Below are 22,869 nucleotides of genomic sequence, written 5' to 3'. Positions count from 1 at the left end.
CCCCCCGCCCATGGCGCCAGGCATCTAACCCCCACTGATCCCCCTCCACCACTCGAACATACATATGCAAAACATCACAATTCCCAACAAACACAAAGAAGAAAATTCCACCCACACACCACCCCCCATTAAGAACAAAGCTAACCCACAAACAAAACGAAACAACGGCCCCAAACTTAGTGAAAAACAATGCGTACAATACCCAAAGAGAAAAGAACGGTAGCATAAGTGGACAGCACTGTGTCTTCACAGCACCAGATTCCCTGCTGGGTCACTGTCTGTGCGGAGTCTGCACCTTCTCCCCGTGTCTGCGTGGGTTTCCTCTGGGTGCTCCGGTTTCCTCCCACAGTCCAAAGACGCGCAGGTTAGGTGGATTGGCCATGATAAAATTGCCCTTAGTGACCAAAAAGAGGTTAGGTGGGGTTATGGGGGTAGGGTGGAAGTGAGAGCTTAAGTGGGTCGGTGCAGACTCGATGGGCCGAATGGCCTCCTTCTGCACTGTATGTTCTATGTTCTAAATTTAACAGCAGATCAAGAACACAACAACTCGCCCCCAAGTTCAATGTCTTCCATCGCCTGCCAGTCCCCTGTCCTTAACAAAGTTCATCGCCTCATCTGGCGATCCGAAATAAAGTTCCTTGCAGTCATAAGTGACCCACAAATGCGCTGGGTACAGCTTGTCGAACTTCACCCCCTTCTTAAAGAGGACTGATTTCACCTTGTTGAAACTCACCCTTCTTTTGGCCAGTTCCGCACCCAAGACCTGCTAAATACGCAGCTCGCTCCCTTCCCATATGTAGCTCCTCATCTGTGTGGCCCACCTCAAGATCTGTTCCTTGTCCAGAAACCGGTGCATTCGTACTTCCATCGCCCTCGGCGGCTCATTCCTCAGCGGCTTCCTCATCAGCGCTCGCTGCCCTCCGGAAGGCCAACAATCCTCAGGTTCTGCCTGCGCGACCTGTTCTCCAAATCCTCCACTTTCTCTTGCAGCCTCTTCTGGTCGTCCTTCATCAGCTCCATCAATACCACCAAAGTGTCCAATTTGATCATGCCTAAAATCCAGGTCCTTGTCCATATTATCACAATTGATAGCCACCGTTTCATCACTTTTCCTGTTGGATTTTTGTTCCTTAAAATAATCTATATTTTATGTTAATGTGTAACAATTTCTTAACTGCTAGTGATTGCCTGTCTATCGTCATACCTTTTATTGTAAGTTCCCAATCTACCACAGACAACTTTTGCCCCTCATACCTCGACAGTTTCCTTCTGTGAGAAACACCCAGATAAACAATGGAATCATGTAACCACCATAGCCCATCTTCATGACAATGTGGCATGCATTGGGGTGTTCCAAACAGAAACTAAATGTCTTTTAACTTCCAAACACACTTTCACTCTGAGATCCTTGTGAAATTTGAAAACAAGTATTTGCAACGAGGCTCAATGAGCATTAGCTCACTGGAGGCAAAGTTGTGAGACTGGACAATCCAGCAGAAAGAAACCCTCCGACCCTCCCTATTGACCAACTGACAGAATGAACGAAAGAGAGTCCTGGATGGAATTGTGAGCAGAAACAATAATAAAAATCTTTATTGTCACAACTAGGTTAACACCGCAACATTAACACCGCAATGAAGTTACTGTGAAAAGTCCCCAGTGGACACATTCTGGCACCTGTTCAGGTACACGGAGGCAGAATTCAGAATCCAAACTCCTGCAATCACTTGTGACCTTGTTGTGATGAAACACAAAATCAGTTCTCACATTGAGAAAAGATGCATCACCTCTCCTCAGTACGAACCCGCTGGTATTTCCACAGGTGGAATGGATCACTGAATGCCTCCCCCAATCAGGGTAAATGAATAGCTTCTCCCCAGTGTGAATTCGCTGGTGTGACTTCAGGCTGGATAACTCAGTGAATCCCTTCCCACACTGAGATCAGGTGAATGGCTTCTCCTCATTGTGAACTTGCTGGTGTCTCCGCAGGGTGGATGGATCATTGAATCCCTTCTCACACTGAGAGCAGGTGAACGGCCTCTCCCCAGTGTGAACCCGCTGATGTCTCTGCAGGGTGGATGAATGTCTGAATCCCTTCCCACACTGAGAGCAGGTGAACGGCCTCTCCCCAGTGTGAACCCGCTGGTGGCTCTGCAGGTGAGATAATTGAGTGAATCCCTTCCCACACACAGAGCAGGTGAATGGTCTCTCCCCAGTGTGAATTCGCTGGTGTCTCTGCAGGGTGGATGAATCACTGAATCCTTTCCCACACTGAGAGCAGGTGAACGGCTTCTCCCCAGTGTGAACTCGCTGGTGTGTCTGCAGCTTGTCGAACCGAGTGAATCCCTTCCCACACTGAGAGCAGGTGAACGGTCTCTCCCCAGTGTGAACTCGCTGGTGTGCCTGCAGCTTGTCGAACCGAGCGAATCCCTTCCCACACTGAGAGCAGGTGAACGGCCTCTCCCCAGTGTGAACCCGCTGATGTCTCTGCAGGGTGGATGAATGTCTGAATCCCTTCCCACACTGAGAGCAAGTGAACGGCCTCTCCCCAGTGTGAACCCGCTGGTGGCCCTGCAGGTGAGATAATTGAGTGAATCCCTTCCCACACACAGAGCAGGTGAATGGTCTCTCCCCAGTGTGAATTCGCTGGTGTATCTGCAGGGTGGATGAATCACTGAATCCTTTCCCACACTGAGAGCAGGTGAACGGCTTCTCCCCAGTGTGAACTCGCTGGTGTGTCTGCAGCTTGTCGAACCGAGTGAATCCCTTCCCACACTGAGAGCAGGTGAACGGTCTCTCCCCAGTGTGAACTCGCTGGTGTGCCTGCAAGTTGGATAATTGAGTGAATCCCTTCCCACACACAGAGCAGGTGAATGGTCTCTCCCCAGTGTGAATTCGCTGGTGTATCTGCAGGGTGGATGAATCACTGAATCCTTTCCCACACTGAGAGCAGGTGAACGGCTTCTCCCCAGTGTGAACTCGCTGGTGTGTCTGCAGCTTGTCGAACCGAGTGAATCCCTTCCCACACTGAGAGCAGGTGAACGGTCTCTCCCCAGTGTGAACTCGCTGGTGTGACTGCAGGTTAGATAACTGAGTGAATCCGTTCCCACACACAGAGCAGGTGTATGGCCTCTCCCCAGTGTGACTGCGTCGATGAATCTCCAGCACAGACGGAGCTCTGTATCCCTTCCCACAGTCCCCACATTTCCACGGTTTCTCCATGCTTTGGGTCTCCTCGTGTCTCTCCGGGTCAGACCATCAGTTGAAGTCTTGTGCACACAGAGTGCAATCTCTCCCCGCTGTGAATGGTGTGATGTTTTTTCAGCCTGTGTACCTGGTTAAAGCTCTTTCCACTGTCAGTGCTTTGGAACACTCTCACTTGGGATGGGGGGGGGGGGGGGGGGAGTTGTATCAGTGCTTTTCCAGTCACAATGATGTTTAAAATCATCTCAAGCCAACAGATCGGGCAAACATTTCTCTTTCTGGATTCAAAGGCCGATGATATTCAGGTCCCAAATGCATCGAGTGACTTTCTCACAATTTCTCAGACAAATAAATGTGTCAAGCTGAGGGAGCAAAGGATGTCAATGTCTTTAAGAGAGAGAGAGAGAGCCTGGGCCAAGCTTTCCGGAGTCTGCACCCTCCCTGGATTCACTTCCTTTCCCTTCAGCTGAAAGCCAGAATGTTGCAGACAACTTCCGTATTGTGACATCACAGTGGAAGTCTGCCTGGATCAGCCAATAGGAATCACTTTGCTCCGCGGTGACGTCACCGTGTTCCAGAGCGCAGGCCCGGCGCGCGGACCCAAAAGCACCTGTTCGCCCAAACCCTCCCGGAGACAAGGTTTCCAGGCAACCGGCTGACGGCTCCGGCCAGAGCGAGAGGCCGCTCAGTGATCTCCCCCCTCCTCCCGGCCCCGGGACTGCGCATGTCCAAGGGAGTGTGGCAGCTGCGCATGTGCGGGGAAGAGCCCGCCCCCTGACCTTCCTGCTGAGGTGCTGACCAATGGGAAACCGAAAGAATCGGAAGGACTATTCTCCTCCATCCAATCAGAGCGCGGACTTGGTGTGACTGAAGATTGAGCTTCACACAGACTGAAACCTACTCCTGTCTCCAACATCTCTCAGTAAAACACTTTCTTTTCTCCCCCTTTCCATTTCTTTTCTCATTCTCACCTTCAATTGGTCACTTGCAGCAACTGAAGGGAAAGAAAGTGAATCCAGGGAGGGTGCAGACTCTGCAAAGCTTGGCCCAGGATACTCTCTCTCTCTTAAAGACATTGACATCCTTTGCTCCCTCAGCTTGACACATTTATTTGTCTGGCTAAAAGGATGCTCTCTTTCCCAATGTTCACAATTAAAGGGCTGCTTTCCCCAGGACATGGCTGACATTTAAGGGGACAGTAAATTAATGTCAGAGATATGTTCAGTGTTATATGGTGCAGATTAGATATATTGATGGTTCTGTAATAAAGTGTATTTATTATTATTTCCAGTTGTGTAATATTGTGCTGCAGCTACGTCATATATTTCCAGTCATCTCTTCCTTCAGCGAGTTGTCTGGGCGGGATTCTCCAATCGGCGACAGTGAAATCGTATTCGCCGATCGGCCGGAAAATCCATGTTTACACCGGAATCGGAGGCAGTGCCGGGTTTGCGATGCTCCGCCCCCTCAAAAAAGGCATACTCGGGGAGTACGCCGCACACCGTATGGACAGCCTCAGGACGTTGATGTGTTGGGTACTCTGGATCCGTGGAGACTGCGTTTACCTCAGCAGTAATACATACAGGCTACCAACACTTGAAATAGTACAACACTATTTTATTAAACTAGAAACTATTGAACATACTTTCACTGTGGGTCAACACTATGTTAGATTAAACTAAAGACGTATGCCTATCCTAACCAGTCGATGAACTCAGCACATGGTGAAGATCTGTGCTGTAAGCTGTGAGCTCTGTCCTTGAACGGGCGGCAACAAAGGGAAGTAGACCTTGGAAAATAGGAGACAGGTTTAGATAAAGGATCTGGATCGGCGCAGGCTGGGAGGGCCGAAGGGCCTGTTCCTGTGCTGTAATTTTCTTTGCTCTTTTATGGAGGGTGCTAGCTATGAAGAAAGGTTGAGTCGATTAGGATTGTTTTCGTTGGAAAGACGGAGGTTGAGGGGGGACCTGATTGAGGTATACAAAATTATAAGAGGTATGGACAGGGTGGATAGCAACAAGCTTTTTCCAAGAGTGGGGGTGTCAGTTACAAGGGGTCACGATTTCAAGGTGAGAGGGGGAAAGTTTAAGGGAGATGTGCGTGGAAAGTTTTTTACGCAGAGGGTGGTGGGTGCCTGGAATGCTTTACCAGCGGAGGTGGTAGAGGCGGGCACGATAGCATCATTTAAGAGGCATCTAGACAGGTATATGAACGGGCGGCAACAGAGGGAAGTAGACCTTGGAAAATAGGAGACAGGTTTAGATAAAGGATCTGGATCGGCGCAGGCTGGGAGGGCCGAAGGGCCTGTTCCTGTGCTGTAATTTTCTTTGGTCTTTGTTCTTCTCAGAGGCTGCATTCCGAATGAGCGGGAAAACTGATGCCCTCTGTCTTTATAGTGAGTGTGCTCTAACTGGTGATTGGCTGCGGTGTTGTGTGTGTTGATTGGTCTTGCTGTGTGTCAATCAGTGTGTGTGTCTGCACCATCATATACTGGTGTGTATTATGACAGACGTCACCTGAGGCCCTCCCCCGATGTTCCACTTCTCTGGACCGAGTCCCCGACGGCGTGGGACATGTGTGCGCACAGTGGCGGACTGGGTCTAAAAATATTGGTTGCCAGGAGACAAAGGGGGCCCACCCACAACTACAATGCTATCATTTAATTTTCATAACGAATAAATAACATTTTCAAAAAATACATATGGAAAAACGGGTACAATTAAAATTTTTGTGGAAACAATGTGTATTTCTTAGTAATTACAGTGTACATGTACTGTACATATTACTGGCAGTAGATACAAAATGTAAATACAGAATGTTATAATTGAATTTTTTATTTATTTTTTTAAATTTTAAGTAATTGGTTGATATTTTTTAATAGTTTACTGCACAATTTACACATTAACAGATAGTTCAAAAGCACAATAGAGCATTGCATGCAGTCCACTATATTAAGAGCAATCGTTTGTGTTCACTAGATGATTGTGCGAATCTGCCAATAATTGCTTCTGCATCCAATTCATCTAACAATTCCTTTTCAATGGATAGCAACATGTATGATTCCATATTCTCCTCAGACAGCAAATTTCTTAACCTTGTCTTTTTGAACTTTAGCTTTGAAAATGTCCTCTCACATTGGACTTGAGTAACTGATAGTGTGCAGATGACTTTATAAAGTTCATAAAGGTTATCATATGCCTTGTCATGAAGTCTGTTGGAAGCCAGAATTTTTAGTACACACGATGGGCAAGTGCTGCAAATTTTACAATTGTTGCAACTGGAATCCATATTCTCACCATCATTAAGCAATAGCTTTAATACATCAAAGTTTGAAGCAAAAGAAAATAATTCCAATATTACTTGATCTTTGCTGATTTGTGGAAACAGCTTAATAATACCTTCCAATGCTTCATCTTCAAGGCCCTTCTCTGCAATAGTTTTAAACTTTGCTGGGTCCAAGCAGGATAAATCTTTATACAACTGTTTGTGTTGTACAAAGCGTGATTCTAGTGACTGGACAATGCGATCCATTATTAGGTTAAACACATTTACTCGAAAATCAGCTAGAGAATCTGAGGAATTTCTTTCATCATCAATAAGCTCATCTGCCATCCTTTTCTTCTTCCTCTGCCTCTTAACTGGCAATGCTGTTTCCAACGCATCAATTTCCAATGTTTGATTTTCATCCATATTCATCTGTGAAATCCTGTCATTACATTTATTTACAAATTCCAAAGCCTTGCTGTGAACGTTATCAAATGTTCTTGTCTGTTCCTTCAACTTTGTTGTAGCTGAATCTACCAAACTCCATGCAGTAAACATATCTAAACCACTTGTCTGTAGATAACTTGATAACGGGGTTGTAGTTTCAAATATATACAAGTAAGTAAATGCTGTCAATATGGTTTCAAACTTTAGAAGACTTTGAAGTAAAACATTTGCTTCATGTTTTTTTGCATCAAACTTTTCTGAATCTTGTATCGATAAGCATGTCAATAGATTTACGAAAGTACTGGCAGCGGCATCATCAAAACGTCCAAATATAGTTGTTGCTGCATTGGATTTTCCTGACAATCTGGTCTCACCAATTAGCTTTAATCGTTTCATTTTTTCTTGTCCTCGATGTTTTCCAACAACTTCTATCCATATAGCCATTCTCTTGTATGATGCTTTCACAAAAGTTGCTATATTCTGGAGCAAATTGAAAAAATTGTTCTTTGCGTTTTAGTGACCCAGATTTATCCTTTTTCTTTTCCATGCTGGTAGGGGTAATATTCCTGAAATAAAAACTTAATATAAATAGCCCACATTGGGAAAAATGAATATTGATGATTGCAAGAATAACTTAAAGGAACGCCAGATAAACCCCTACTTGATAAAAAATATAAAATAACTTACTTACACTTCAATAGGCTATGTTCATTAGTCAATACTACTGTGGCCTATGCAGCTTCAGAAGAGGAGACAATCCACTGTCCAGTGTTCAAACCAGCAAGCAACTGAGACAACTGTTGAAACTTAGAAGTTTGGTCCGACTATAGTAAGACGTTAAGAATGGTCCCACGACCAAAGTTAACATGTCCGGTTTGATACTAGTGCAGTGTTACAAGTTGCAACCCTTTGAGTTTACCGATCATGGCTTATCACTTCAATATCTTTGACCTCATGATTCACGGTCAAAGGTACCGCTTCTCCTTTTCGGTAACCTCACGACCCTATGTACTGCTTGATATCCTTTCAAGTTGCCGACCATCTCAAATCACGAACTGTAACTTTATCTTTAAATTCACACACTCTTGCTGAAAACGTGGATTTCCAACTATGTCCGACCCAGGTGAACCAGCCCCCCCCCCCCCCCCCACTCCTTTTCACATCCGTTTAACACTGCTTTGTTCCTTCATACACTGAGTGATTATTTGTTTGTTTCTTTATTGCATTTTTATTTGGTATTGTTCTTTTTAAAAACAATTATATTTTATTATGTTAGAATACAAATCTCAGGAAAGAAGTTGGAGATTTATTTATCTAATTAATTATAATTTTTAAGGGCCCTGCAGAGATTCACGGCTCTCCGGGCCCCGGACCGATGTACCGGCTGAACCAAGACTACTGCTTGATATCCTTTGAAGTTGCTGACCATCTCAAATCACGAATTGTAATTTTATCTTTAAATTCACACACTCTTGCTGAAAACATGGAATTTCCTTAATTATGCCCGACCCGGGCCCCCCTATTCCACATCCTTCCACTCCCTCCCCTGCTTCGTTCCTTTTCATGCACTGCTTATTTGTGTCCTGTTCTCTTTTTTTTCTTATTCCTTTTTATGACTAAAACAGTTGTCTGTGTTTGTTTCTTTATTGCATTTTTATTTGATATAGGGGGCCCACTTCATCAGGGGCCCACTTGCCATCGGGCAAGCTGACACCCTGGCCAGTCCGCCACTGTGGGCGCACACTATTCAGGGACCTCGTGTGGCGGCTGCGGACTGAGTTCAGCACCGCCACAGTTGGGGGGGGGGGGGGGAGTGAGCCGTTCCGCTGGCACTGGGGCTTCGCCAGGGGCTGGGGAGACTGGTGGAGGGTGGTCCGGGGGTGGCGAGGCTGGTCACAGGGCAGCAGTTTTTTGGCAGGCTGGGTTCGCACGCAGGTGGTGCCATGTTGCACAGCCCGGCCGCCACAGACCACCACCGTGTGCATGTGCGGCCACGGACCCGGCCATTCTCCTGCCTTATCCGCAGGTAAAGCCGGGAGCTTTACGCTGCCTGTCTGCTAGCACCACACCTTAGCCACAGGATTGGAGAATCCAGCCCTCAGTCTCTGCAATTCTCTTCGGCAGGGACCAGGGGGGGGGAGGTCATTGAATATATTCACGGATGAGTTGGACAGATTTTTGTCAAATATATTTTCACTAGTGTTTTTCATGTAATTTTTTGACAATGGCTGCAACAGAGTAACAGAAAAACTGTAGGAAAATGGTTACAGAGGGGGAACCATAGGTTCGTCCCGGGGAACATGGATGGGGGATTTCGGGGATGGTATAGAGCGGGCATTAGACAGCTGAAGGACCTGTTTATCGACGGAAGGTTTGCGAGCCTGGGGGAGTTGGAAGAGAAATTTGGGCTCCCGCCGGGAAACATGTTTAGATATCTGCAGGTAAAGGCATTTGCTAGACGGCAGGTGGAGGGATTCCCTGCGCTCCCCGCGAAGGGGGTGAGTGACAGGGTGCTCTCGGGGGTCTGGGTCGGGGAGGGGAAGATATCCGATATCTACAAGCTTATGCAGGAGAAGGAAGAGGCGTCAGTAGAGGAGCTGAAAACGAAGTGGGAGGGGGAACTGGGGGAACAGATCGAAGACGGGACATGGGCTGATGCCCTGGAGAGGGTAAATTCTTCCTCCCCGTGTGCGCGGCTTAGCCTCATCCAATTCAAGGTGCTGCATAGGGCCCACATGACTGGGACGAGGATGAATAGGTTCTTTGGGGGTGAAGATAGGTGTGCCAGGTGCTCGGGGAGTCCAGCGAACCATGCCCATATGTTCTGGGCATGCCCGGCATTGGAGGAGTTCTGGAAGGGGGTGGCGAGGACGGTGTCAAGGGTGGTGGGATCCAGGGTCAAGCCAGGATGGGGACTCGCGATCTTTGGGGTTGGGGTAGAGCCGGGAGTGCAGGAGGCGAAAGAGGCCGGTGTGCTGGCCTTTGCGTCCCTAGTAGCCCGGCGAAGGATTTTGCTACAGTGGAAGGACGCGAGGCCCCCAAGTGTGGAGACCTGGATCAGTGACATGGCGGGCTTTATTAAGATTGAGAAGGTTAAATTCGCCCTGAGAGGATCGGTGCAAGGGTTCTTTAAACGGTGGCAACCTTTCCTCGACTTTCTGGCTCAACGATAGGGTACTGGGACAGTAGCAGCAGCAACCCGGGGGGGGGGGGGGGGGGGGGGGCGTTGATTATGTTAGCTTATTTTATTTAAATTTGATTTATCTAATTTTAATTTATGGTTAAGTTCTCTTGTTTGGGGGGGGGGGTGGGGGAATGTGATACATGTGATGTTACGGTATGGGGGGAATTGTGGGTGTTATGGGGCTGTTAGTTGCATATTACTGCTTTTTGCTATACTTTTTGTTATATTTTCTGCAAAAAATTCCAATAAAAAAATTAAAAAAAAAAAAAAAAAAAGAAAATGGTTACAGAGCGGAACAAGAGATATTGCCGCATAAATACAACAACACATTGCAGAATTAATTTGGAACAGGATATTTGAGGGATCAGGGCATCGAGATGAAACGTCGGATCAACTGAACAACTAGTGTACATGTTAACAAGGTGAGAGGGGAAAGAGGGTAAGATTACATAAAAACAGGAGGGTGCAGGGTGCAGACCCCAAAGTATTGGAAAACAGACTAACAACACAGTCAAATTAAAATGAATAAGTTCAATTGAATTTGTCCATGGAAAGCCCAGGAGGAGTAAGTCAGCCAAATTGGAGCCGGTGTTTTTGAGACAACGGGTTCATACTTCACAGCATACATCAGACTTAGAATGGAGTACAGATGTTAAAAATTCCATCTGATGGATTCCATAATCTGCCGAAGCCAGTTTTGGATTGAGGGGAAATTGCCGCTAATCCAGGAGCAGAGGATATTTTTACGAGCAGTAACGGTCAGGATATTATATTGCCTTTTTTCAATTAGAATCTCCCAACTTGGCGATCCAGGATCAGGAATACAGGGTTAGACTCGAAGGTTCTATCAAAGATCCTCTCCAGTTCGCTGAACACATTTGACTTATAGGATTGGACCTTGACACAGGTCCGTAGACAATATTTATAGTCACCCTCGACTACCAGACATCTTGGGGGGTATAGTATGATCAAACCGGTGTCTAAGACTAGATATACTATGATTGGATTGGATTGGATTTGTTTATTGTCACATGTACCGAGGTACAGTGAAAAGTATTTTTCTGCGAGCAGCTCAACAGATCATTCAGTACATGGGAAGAAAAGGGAATAAAAGAAAATACATAATAGGGCAACATATACAATGTGACGACATAAGCACTGGCATCAGATGAAGCATACAGGGTGTAGTGTTAATGAGGTCAGTCCATAAGAGGGTCATTTAGGAGTCTGGTAACAGCGGGGAAGAAGCTGTTTTTGAGTCTGTTCGTGCGTGTTCTCAGACTTCTGTATCTACTGCCCGATGGGAGAAGTTGAAAGAGTGAGTAAGCCGGGTGGGAGGGATCTTAGCCGTTTGATTGAGCAGATGGAGGTAGTGGACACTTGGAGGTTCACCTACCCAGGGGAGAAAGAGTTCTCCTTCTTCTCCCCCAGTGCACAACGTATACTCCAGGATCGACTTCATTGTGGTGGGGAAATCGTTGCTTCCAGGGCTGGTCAAAATGGAATACTCCGCAATCGTAATTTCCGACCACGCTCCACATTATATGGATGTGAGGTTGGAGACGGGCAGTGCCCAACGCTCCACGTGGAGAGTGAACGCTGCCCTAATGGTCGACATGACTTTCAGTGAGAGGATATCACAGGCCATAGCTGAGTATACGACAAACAACCAAAACGGGGAGGTCTCTCCCTCAACGTTCTGGGAGGCGCTAAAGGCCGTGATTAGAGGGGATGTTACTGAAGAGACAGGAAGGAGAGAGAGGCTAGGCCGCAGTTGGTTGACTCCATACTGTAGGTAGACCGTAAATACTCCGAGGCTCCGACCATAGAGCTTCTGGCGGAGAGGAAAACAGTGCACAAACTCCGCCAGACACGGGGGACCCGATCCGAACATGGAGACAAAGCCAGCCGCCTGCTGGCACACCAGCTGAGAAAGCAGGCAGCCACTAGAGAGATCGCGCAAATTAGAGACAACAGAGGCACATTAGAAACAGACCCAGAAAAGGTCAACAAAACCTTTTGAGGCCTTTTACCGAGGGCTGTATACCTCAGAGCCCCCACCAGGGGACTCGGGGATGAAACGGCTCCTCGATGGACTGGACTTGACAGTTGTGGGGAGGAATGAAAACAGGGCTCGGAAGCACCACTAGCACTGGGAGAGATCATGGAGAGTATTAGCTTCAAGCAGGTGGGTTCCCGGCGGACTTCTACAAACAATTTGCGACAGCGCTGGCCCCGCACCTGCGGGAGATGTTCACAGACTCGCTAGCAAGGGGCACACTGCCACCCACGCTAGCACAGGCCTCAATCTCGCTAATAGCCGAGAAAGACAAAGACCCAACGGAATGCAGGTCGTGCAGACCCATCTCACTACTAAACATAGACGCCAAAATAGTAGCCAAGATCCCAGACAAAGGCTGGAGCACTGAGTTCCAGAGGTGGTCGCAGGGGATCAAACTGGCTTTGTCAAAGGTAGACAGCTAACATCGAACATCAGGCGCCTGCTGAACATGATCATGACCCCATCCAGGGATAGAAAACCTGAGGTTTTCTCCCTGGACGCAGAAAAGGCCATCGACAGAGTCAAGTGGCAGTACCTCATAGAGGTACAGGAATGGTTCAGGCTCGGATCAGGGGTCACTTCCTGGTTGAAGCTGCTGCACAACGCTCCCATGGCGAGCGAACGGACAAACAACACCAGCTCCCTGTACTTCCAGCTGCACAGGGGCACCAGGCAGGGATGCCCACTGTCCCCATAGCGATCGAACCACTAGCGATCGCTCTGAGAACAGCAAAGAACTGGACGGGGATCCAAAGGGGAGGCAGAGAGCACAGAGTCTCGCTCAATGCTCCTCTACATCTCGGACCCACAAAGAAGCCCTGAAGGAATCCTGAAAAGCTCCTGAAAGAGTTTGGTGCCTTCTCGGGCTGCAAACTCAACATGAGCAAAAGTAAACCTGCAAGGGGAAGGGGCAGCACTGGTGAGACTGCCATATAAACAGGCCCAACACAAATTCCACTACCTGGGGATCTAAATCGCTCATGGCTGGACGGGGTCTGACAGAGGAAGTCAAAAAGGACTTGCAGAGATGGAACACACTCCCACTCTCCCTAGCGGGGAGTCCCTATCTTCACAGCTCCAGCGTCCCAGGTTCGATTCCCCGCTGGGTCACTGTCTGTGCAGAGTCTGCACATTCTCCCTGTGACTGCGTGGGTCTCCTCCGGGTGCTCCGGTTTAGGTAGATTGGCCATGCTAAATTGCCCTTCGTGTCCAAAAAGGTTAGGAGAGGTTACTGGGTTACGAGGATAGAACATAGGTGTGGGCTTAGGTAGGGTGCTCTTTCCAAGGGCCGGTGCAGACCCGAGAGGCCGAATGGCCTCCTTCTGCACAGTATGTCCTATGATTCAATGATCCTCCCTCGCCATGAAATCAGAAGAGCCGACCACCGGGCAAGGTCCCACCTAATAGTCACCGTCAGCTGTGGAAAGTTGGCCCCATATAGCTGTCTGAAAGAGAGGGGCCATTGACATTCCCAGATATTTAAATCCCAAGGGGCGAGCATCTGAAGGGGAACCGACCCGGGGGGGTGGGGGGTGCTTATCCCACAACTGTTCACTGGCAAGGCCTCTGACTCAGAAAAATTGATCTCGTAACCAAAGAAGCTGCTAAATCTATCCACTACTCCAATATTGGCCGGGACTGAAACACTGGGGTTCGATACAGACAGCAGCCCGTCATCTGCACACAGAGAGTGATCTTGTGCTGCCTCACCCCACCCCCCAGTCCCGATATCAGAGGATCCGATCTGATATCCTCCGGCAAGGGCTCAGTGGCCAACGCAAACAGCCAGGGGGACAGAGGGCAGTCCTGTCTCGTCCCTCTCTGAAGCTCAAACATCGACACCCTTAAACCATTGGTGAGCACCGCCGCTGCCGGTCTGTGATATAACAATTGAATCCATTCAATATAATCCTCACCCAACCCGAAGCCTCACAGCGGATACACCAGATAATTCCACTCAACTCGAGCAAAAGCTTTCTCTGCATCGAAGGAGATCAGCAGCCCATCCAATGGATATTTCTGAACAGCCTGAATCACATTCAGCAACCTTCCAACATTGTTACTGGAAAACCTTTCCCGTATAAACCCAGTCTGGTCCTCCCGCACGATTGTCGGAAGGATGTCCTCCAGCCTTATCGCCAAAACATAAGATCGCAGTTTCAGGTCATTATTCAAAAGAGAGATTGGGCGATGAGAGGCCCACTCCTCTGGGTCCTTGTCCACCTTCAGAATCAAAGAGATATTAGCCTCACGGAGAGTCGGTGGCAGCATCCCCGAGTCAAAAGAGTGACAATACATATCGACCAACGGGTCCAACAACAAATTCTCAAACTCCTGATAAAACTCACACCCACAGCCATCCGGTCCCGGGGCTTTACCCGGCTGCAGCTCCTTCATGGCCTTTGACACGCTGCCCTAGAAAGGGGAGAATTAAGAGCCTCGCGCTGGCTTTCTGAGGCCTCCGGGAGATTCAGGGAAGAAAATGTTCCACACCCACCAACATATCACCAGACTGCTCAGACTTGTATAATCCCGAATAGAATTCCCCAAATTCTCATTTATCTTCTCCGTCTTCATGACCCTTTTCCCTCCCCCAAGCTGCACAGAGGGAATCGTTCTGAAGTCGGCCTTTTTCTTTGTCTTGAGGTGGAGGATCGAGCTGTCCACCTACAACTTCGAGATTTTGTATCGCCCCGGTAAGCTCAACGAGCCCCCCAATGCCCTATCCCGAGGTACATGTGCCAGCGCACAAGTGGACCGACTTTGGACCCTGCACGACAACCTCTGTCACCCAGGGGTCACACATTTTTACCATTTCATCAAGGCCTGCAACCTGCCCTACTCCATCGGGGAAGTCAGGGCGATCACCAGAGACTGCCAGGTCTGCGCAGAGTGTAAACCGCACTTCTGCCGGCCTCAGGGATCTGGCACCAGCTGGTTCCCCACACACCCCTACCCAACCCTGCGCCACCCTCCCCCCCGGCGGACCCCACCGCAGACCCCACTCCAGGACATTCTGTCCTCCCCTTGCTCCCACCCGGGGATGAAGAGGATTTCGACACGCTCCCGGAGTCACCGAAGACCAAGCCGCCGTCGGAGTCGCCACCAGCACTGCGGCGCTCTCGACGACAGATCAAGGCACCGGATGCCTAAATTTGTAATATTATCTGTGATTTTAAACACAACTTTCTGTATATAGTTCTCCACCACCCCCGCTGGACTCATTTTTTAACAGGGGGTGAATGTGGTAGTCACCACTGATGTATATATTGCATATACAGGATGTTGATATAGGTGCTTTACGGTAAGGCCCCTATACTACCGGTACGGGGGTAGATCCCTGCCTGCTGGCTCCGCCTAGTAGGCGGAGTATAAATATGTGTGCTCCCCATACAGCAGCCATTTCATCAGCTGCTGTAGGAGGCCACACAACTCAGTGTAATAAAGCCTCCATTACAGCCTACACTCGTCTCTGCGTAATTGATAATGCATCAATGGAATCATTGGCAATTTTGTTGTGTGAAACCCTTGGGGATGAGCGACCATAATATGATAGAATTTTTGTTCAAGGTGGAGAGTGAAGTTGTCGACTCTTTGACTAAGGTCCTGAATCTTAACAAAGAAACCTGCAATGAAATGGGGTGTGAGTTGGCTATGATAGATTGGGGAATGTTACTTAAAGGGATGACGGTGGATAGGCAATGAATGGCAAACATTCAAACGGCGCATGGAGGAACTGCAACAATTGGTTATCCCTGTCTGGCACAAAAGTAAAACAAGAACGGTGGCCAATCCATGGCTTACAAGAGAAATTAGGGATAGTATTCGATCCAAGGAAGTAGCATACAAATTGGTCAAGAAAAACAACAGGTGTGAGGATTGGGAGCAATTTAGAATTCAGCAAAGAAGGACCAAAGGATTGATGAAGAAGAGGAAAATATAGTACGAGAGTAAGCAGGGAACATAGAAATATTTAGGTGTGTGAAGAGAAGAAGATTGGTGAAGACAAATGTAGGTCCCTTACAGTCAGAAACAGGGGAATGTATAATAGGGCACAAAGAAATGGCTGAGCAAATAAATACATACTTTGGTTCTGTCTTCACAAATGAGGACACAATTAAGATACTAGAAATATTGGGGAATGCAGGGTTTAGTGAGGGGGAGGAACTGAAGGAGATCAGTACCAGTAGAGAAATGGTGTTGGGGAAATTGATGGGATTGAAGGCTGATAAATCCCCAGGGCCTGATAATCTACATCCCAGCGTACTGAAGGAGGTGGCTCTAGAAATAGTGGTTGCATTGGTGATCATCTTCCAGGATTCTACAGACTGCGGAACAGGTCCTGCAGATTGGAGAGTGGCTAATGTAACTCCAATATTCAAAAAGGGAGGTAGAGAGAAAATAGGGTATTATAGGACAGTAAGCCTGACGTCATAGAATCTACAGTGCAAAAGGAGGCCATTCGGCCGATCGAGTCTGCACCAGTCCTTGGAAAGAGCACCCCACCAAGCCCCAATGCCTCCACCCTATCCCCATAGCCCAGTAACCCCACCTAACCTTATTGGTCACTAAGGGCAATTTATCATGGCCAATCCACCTAACCCGCACATCTTTGGACTGTGGGAGGAAACCGGAGCGCCCGGAGGAAACCCACGCAGACACGGGGAGAACGTGCAGACTCCGCACAGACAGTGACCCAAGCCGGGAATCGAACCTGGGACCCTGGAGCTGTGAAGCAACTGTGCTAACCACTGGGCCGCCGTCCTGTCAGTAGTGGGGAAAATTCTAGAATCCGTTCTCAAAGATTTTATAGCTGAGCACTTAGGAAACAGTGGCAGGATCAGACAGAGTCAGCATGGATTTATGAATGGAAATCATGCTTGACAAACTATTGGAATTCTTTGAGGATGTAACCCATAGAATTGATGAAGGGGAGCCAGTGGATATGGTGTATTTGGACTTTCAGAAGGCTTTTGACAAACGCCCGCATAAACGATTAGCGTGTAGAATTAAAGCACATAGGATTAGGGGTAGTGTATTGAGATGGATAGAAAACTGATTGGCAGACAGGAAACAAAGAGTAGGAAATAATGGGTCTTTTTCAGATTTCCAGGCAGTGACTGGTGGGGTACCACAGGGATCGGTGCTGCGACCCCAGCGATTCACAATATATATTAATGATTTGGATGAGGGAATAAAATGTCGTATCTCCAAATTTGCAGATGACACCACATTGGGTGGGAGGGTAAGCTGTGAGGAGGATGCAGGGATCCTTCAGTGTGACTTGGACTAGTTGAGTGAGTGGGTAAATGAATGGCAGATGCAGTATAATTTGGATAAATGTGAGGTTATCCACTTTGGTAGTAAAAACAAGAAGGCAGACTATTGTCTGAATGGCCATAAATTAGAAGAGGAGAGGGCAGCACGGTGGCACAATGGTTAGCACTGTGGCCTCACGGTACAGAGGTCCCAGGTTCGATCCCGGCTCTGGGTCACTGTCCGTGTGGAGTTTGCACATTCTGGCAAGGATTAGGAGAATGGTACTTTAGAAAGGGCAGCAGTGGAGGGGTTTGGACCTTCCGCACCTGTTACACTATTATTGGGCGGCGAGCGCTGAGAAGGTGTAGGGTTGGAGTAAGGAGACAGGAAACATAGAAAATAAATCATAGAAAAAAAATCAGAGTAGGAGGAGGCCATTCAGCCCTTCGAGCCTGCCCCACCATTCATTATGATCATGGCCGATCATCCAACTCAATAGCCTAATACTGCTTTCCCCCATATCCTTTGATCCACTGCGCCCTAAGAGCTATATCTAACTGTTTCTTGAAAACATACAATGTTTTGGCCTCAAACTATTTTCCTGTGGTAACAAATTCCACAGGCCGACCACTGTCTGGATGAATATATTTCTCCTCATCACTTTCCTAAATGGTTTACCCCTTATCCTCAGACTGTGACCCCTGGTTCTGGACATACCCACCATCGGGAACAATCTTCCTGCATCCACCCTGTCCAGTCCGGTTAGAATTTTATAGGTTTCTATGGGATCCGCCCTCATTCTTCTGAACTCCAGCGAATACAATCCTAACCCATTCAGTCTCTCCTCGTACGCCAGTGCCGCAATCCCAGGAACCAGACTGGTAAATCTTCGCTGCACTCCCTCTGAAGCTAGAATATCCTTCCTCAGATAAAGAGACCAAAACTGCACACAATATTCCAGGTGTGGACTCACCAAGGCCCTGTATAATTGCAGCAAAACATCCCTGCTCCTGTACTCGAATCCTTTCACAATGAAGGCCAGCATACCATCTGCCTTCTTTACCGCCTGCTGTAGCTGAATGCTTACCTTCAGTGACTGGTGTATGAGGACACCCAGGTCTCGTTGCACATTCTCTTCTCCTAATTTTTAAAATAAATTTAGAGTACCCAATTAATGTTTTCCAATTAAGGGGCAATTTAGCGTGGCCAATCCACCTACCCTGCACGTCTTTGGGTTGTGGGGGCGAAACCCACGCAGGCACGGGGAGAATGTGCAAACTCCACACGGATTTCGGCAAAAAGACCTGTCGGCACCGAAATAAAAAGTCAAACCGCGGCAAGATATTCACCTTAACCGCCTGCCAACGATAGGGGAAGGCTGTCCCACCTCGGCAAAACTGCCCACCAGACTCGTGAAGTTCAGCTTCCGGAGCCGAGCCCAGTCCCCAGCCACCCGCACTCCCACACACCTAAGGTTGGTTGTTCCCACCCGGAAACACCCACCCCCCCTCCCTCCCCCCCCGGCCTGACTCCCGTCCCTCGAGAATACACCGCAAAACCCTCACTTTTTCCCAAATCTAACTTGTCGCCAGAAAACCCCACTAATCTCCTGAGCAGTCCCATTATATTCCTCACTGAGGAGCCAGGGTTGGAGATAGACAGCAACAGGTCATCAGCATACAGGAACACCCTGTGCTCCTCCACCACCCCCTCACTACACCCCCTCCATTTATCAGAGCATCTCACCACAATGGCCAAGGGCTGTATTGCCAGTGCAACCAGAAGGGGAGACTGGGGCACCCCTGCCTGGTTGCCCTGTGCAACAGAAAATACCCAGAATTCATCTCAGTTGTGCGCCCTCAGATCTTGTCCAACAATTCCACCCTGGCCACAAACCTGGGCCGATCCCAAACCTCTCCAACCTCACAAACAAATAGCTCGGCTCCACATGGTAAAACTCCTTTTCCACATCCAGCTCCACCACCACTTCTAACTCCCTCCCCTCTGCCGGAGAAAACACCACATTCAACAGCCACTGCACATTTGACGACAACTACCATTACGAACCCCACCTGGTCCTTCTGTTATGGGCCAGGGTTTAGAGAACCCCAAAGTGTATCATGGAGTTCACCTGACCCACAACTTTTAATAGATTGTGGCATGGGGAGCACACGGCCCACTCTACAGGTGTGGTACAGCAGAAATGGACGAATATGTTTTAAACCAGCAAAACAATGTTTATTCTATTAACTCAAGTTAACCTTTCTAAAACACACAGTGAACATCTTAGCAACCAGTAATTCAAATACACCCCCCAGAGAATACAACACTAAGTAATCTGTAAGCTGTCCTTTCAACACCCAGAAGACTTAACAAACTTTTAAACAGAATGACGTCATGTTAAAGTCACAACTGAGAGCAATTATAACATAGAATATAGAACATTACAGCGCAGTACGGGCCCTTCGGCCCTCGATGTTGCGCTGACCCGTGAAACCATCTGAAGCTTATCTGACCTACACTATTCCATTTTCATCCATATGTCTATCCAGTGACCACTTAAATGCCCTTAAATTTGGCGAGTCTACTACTGTTGCAGGCAGGGCGTTCCACACCCCTACTACTCTCTGAGTAAAGAAACTGCCTCTGACATCTGTCCTATATCTACCACCCCTCAATTTAAAGCTATGTCCCCTCGTGTTGGTCATCACCATCCGAGGAAAAAGACTCTCACTGTCCGCCCTATCTAACCCTCTGACTATCTTATATGTCTCTATTAAGTCACCTCTCAGCCTTCTCCTCTCTAACGAAAACAACCTCAAGTCCCTGAGCCTTTCCTCGAAAGACCTTCCCTCCATACCAGGCAACATCCTAGTAAATCTCCTCTGAACCCTTTCCAAAGCTTCCACATCCTTCCTATAATGTGGTGACCAGAACTGCACGCAGTACTCCAGGTACGGCCGCACCAGAGTTTTGTACAGCTGCAGCATGACCTCGTGGCTCCGAAACTCAATCCCCCTACAGATAAAGGCTAGCACACCATATGCCTTCTTAACAGCCCTATTAACCTGGGTGGCAACTTTCAGGGATTTATGTACCTGGATGCCGAGATCTCTCTGTTCATCTACACTACCAAGAATCTTGCCATTAGCCCAGTACTCTGCATCCCTGTTACTCCTTCCAAAGTGAACCACCTCACACTTTTCCGCATTAAACTCCATCTGCCATCTTTCAGCCCTTTTCTGCAGCTTATCTATGTCCCTCTGTAACCTATAACATCCTTCAGCACTATCCACAACTCCACCGACCTTTGTGTCAACTGCAAATTTACTAACCCATCCTTCTACACCCTCTTCCAGGTCATTTATAAAAATGACAAACAGCAGTGGCCCCAAAACAGATCCTTGCAGTACACCACTAGTAACTGAACTCCAGGATGAACATTTGCCATTAACCACCACCCTCTGTCTTCTTTCAGCTAGCCAATTACTGATCCAAACCGCTAAATCACCTTCAATCCCATACTTAATATTTTCTGCAATAGCCTACCGTGGGGAACCTTATCAAACGCCTTACTGAAATCCATATACACCACATCAACCGCTTTACCCTCATCCACCCGTTTGGTCACCTTCTCAAAAAACTCAATAAGGTTTGTGAGGCATGACCTACCCTTCACAAAACCGTGTTGAGTATCGCTAATCAACTTGTTCTTTTCAAGATGATTATAAACCCTATCTCTTATAACCTTTTCCAACATTTTACCCACAACCGAAGTAAGGCTCACAGGTCTATAATTACCAGGGTTGTCTCTACTCCCCTTCTTGATCTAGATGATGGCACAGTCACTTGTGCTGTCCTGACATTTGCAGTCCTATCCCATTCCAATCGGCTAGGTAACGGGGTGAGTGAAGTCAGTACTCCCTGTATCCCAATCGGGCTTATTTATTCTCAATGTTTTGGACAGATCTGGTTTCAGGCTGGCCACAAAGGCACCAAACTACTTTAGTCGATTATTCAGCTGTCACCTCCCTGACGCCCGAGTGTTCGAGCCACATTTTTCTAAATCGCTCTTCATAGTCAGGTACTTCCTCGCTTGCTTTCTGTTGGCAGGCAGCTATCTTTCCCCGGTCTGTCTTACACAAGGTGTATGCCATGCACCACGTCCTTACTTGATCCCAGCCTTCCGCCAGATTCTGCCCATCCTGACCCAATCATGTCTGTACTTTCTGTAACAATTCACCAGCCTTCTCCTCGAGGACGACATAACTGAGAATCAGGACTACAGCCACAGGGTGGAGTCCAGAGATTCCTTGGAGACATTTTAGGGCATCCCTAGTCTTGGTTCCACTCTTTTTGGGATGAGGAATCTCCTGTGACCACATACCAACCATCTCTGGGTCAGAGCGGTGTGTTTTATAGGTATGCGTCTTTAATGATGTCCCCGATAGTTCATCTTTGGTTTCTACCCTGGTATCTTTTCGTGATCGAGTATTTACTGGAAAAACATGGGCAGGAGACGGTCCCTCGTCCCGCTCACTACTACTCTCTCCACCTGGAGACGGCGAAGGGTCGTCCTGCACACACTGTCGGATTTGATGACCGTTAACCCATGCCTGAAGGTCTTGCCAATGACGGGTGTAAGGGTGGTGAGGGCGAAGTTCTGGGCTTTGGGGTGTATTTAAGGACCGTGTTTTCGTCTGTTGATTTTTGGCATTTATGCTTCTCCTCCTTTAAGGACACACAGGCGGCAGCCAATTGGTCCGGCAAACCGTCAGTTTTGCGGTATGATTCTGACCGATGTGTGTTCTCATTCCTCTGTCTGATTTGGCTCATCACGGAGTGACCAGCGGACGCGGCCCCTACTGGATGACCTTTTTGCTTTTCCCCAGGCTCCCCGATGTCATCTAACGTCTACTGTCCCTTAGAGGCTTCATATTTGTGTTCAATTTCCGTAACTGTTTTCTGGAGGTCAAATAGTCGTTCAATTAAATTCTCTTACTTAGCGCATCATTTCTGCTTCAGTCGCATCAGGAGGAGCCCTACCACCTTTCATGGGGATGGGAAGGTCTCCTTTTGTCACGTTATGCAGCTCTGGACTCCCAGAACGTGGGGTCTTTAGACCGTTAGACCACTGTGGGTCGGTGATGTGGTGCGCACCGAGAAATGGTTCTGGAGCCGATAGGGGCGACAAGTCTCAGGTTCTTTAAGGATTATGCGCAACCGAGGGTGCTAAAGGCTGGCCTTACCTTAACACCTGTAGACTAATCGTCAGACTTGGGTGGTAATCCTGCCAACTACGCCAGATTGTTATATTCACGAAACTTGAGCCAGAGTTGAGATACAATCGTACCAAACTTTATTCCGTCTTCAACGTTACATAGAACATAGAACAGTACAGCACAGAACAGGCCCTTCGGCCCTCAATGTTGTGCCGAGCCATGATCAC

General features: G+C 47.9%; 1 protein-coding gene and 1 pseudogene across 2 annotated transcripts in view; one reads left to right on the top strand and one right to left on the bottom strand.

The window, feature by feature from the left end:
• The window catches only part of LOC119952148 (zinc finger protein 420-like), a 147,498-nt gene that overhangs the window by 60,874 nt on the left and 63,755 nt on the right, over window positions 1–22,869 (top strand). The window lies entirely within an intron of this gene.
• The window catches only part of LOC119952144, a 108,677-nt pseudogene continuing 87,367 nt past the window's right edge, over window positions 1,560–22,869 (bottom strand).

The sequence above is a fragment of the Scyliorhinus canicula genome, chromosome 17, assembly GCF_902713615.1.
Source record: "Scyliorhinus canicula chromosome 17, sScyCan1.1, whole genome shotgun sequence".
NCBI lineage: Eukaryota > Metazoa > Chordata > Chondrichthyes > Carcharhiniformes > Scyliorhinidae > Scyliorhinus > Scyliorhinus canicula.
This window is presented reverse-complemented; position numbering and strand designations above follow the sequence as displayed.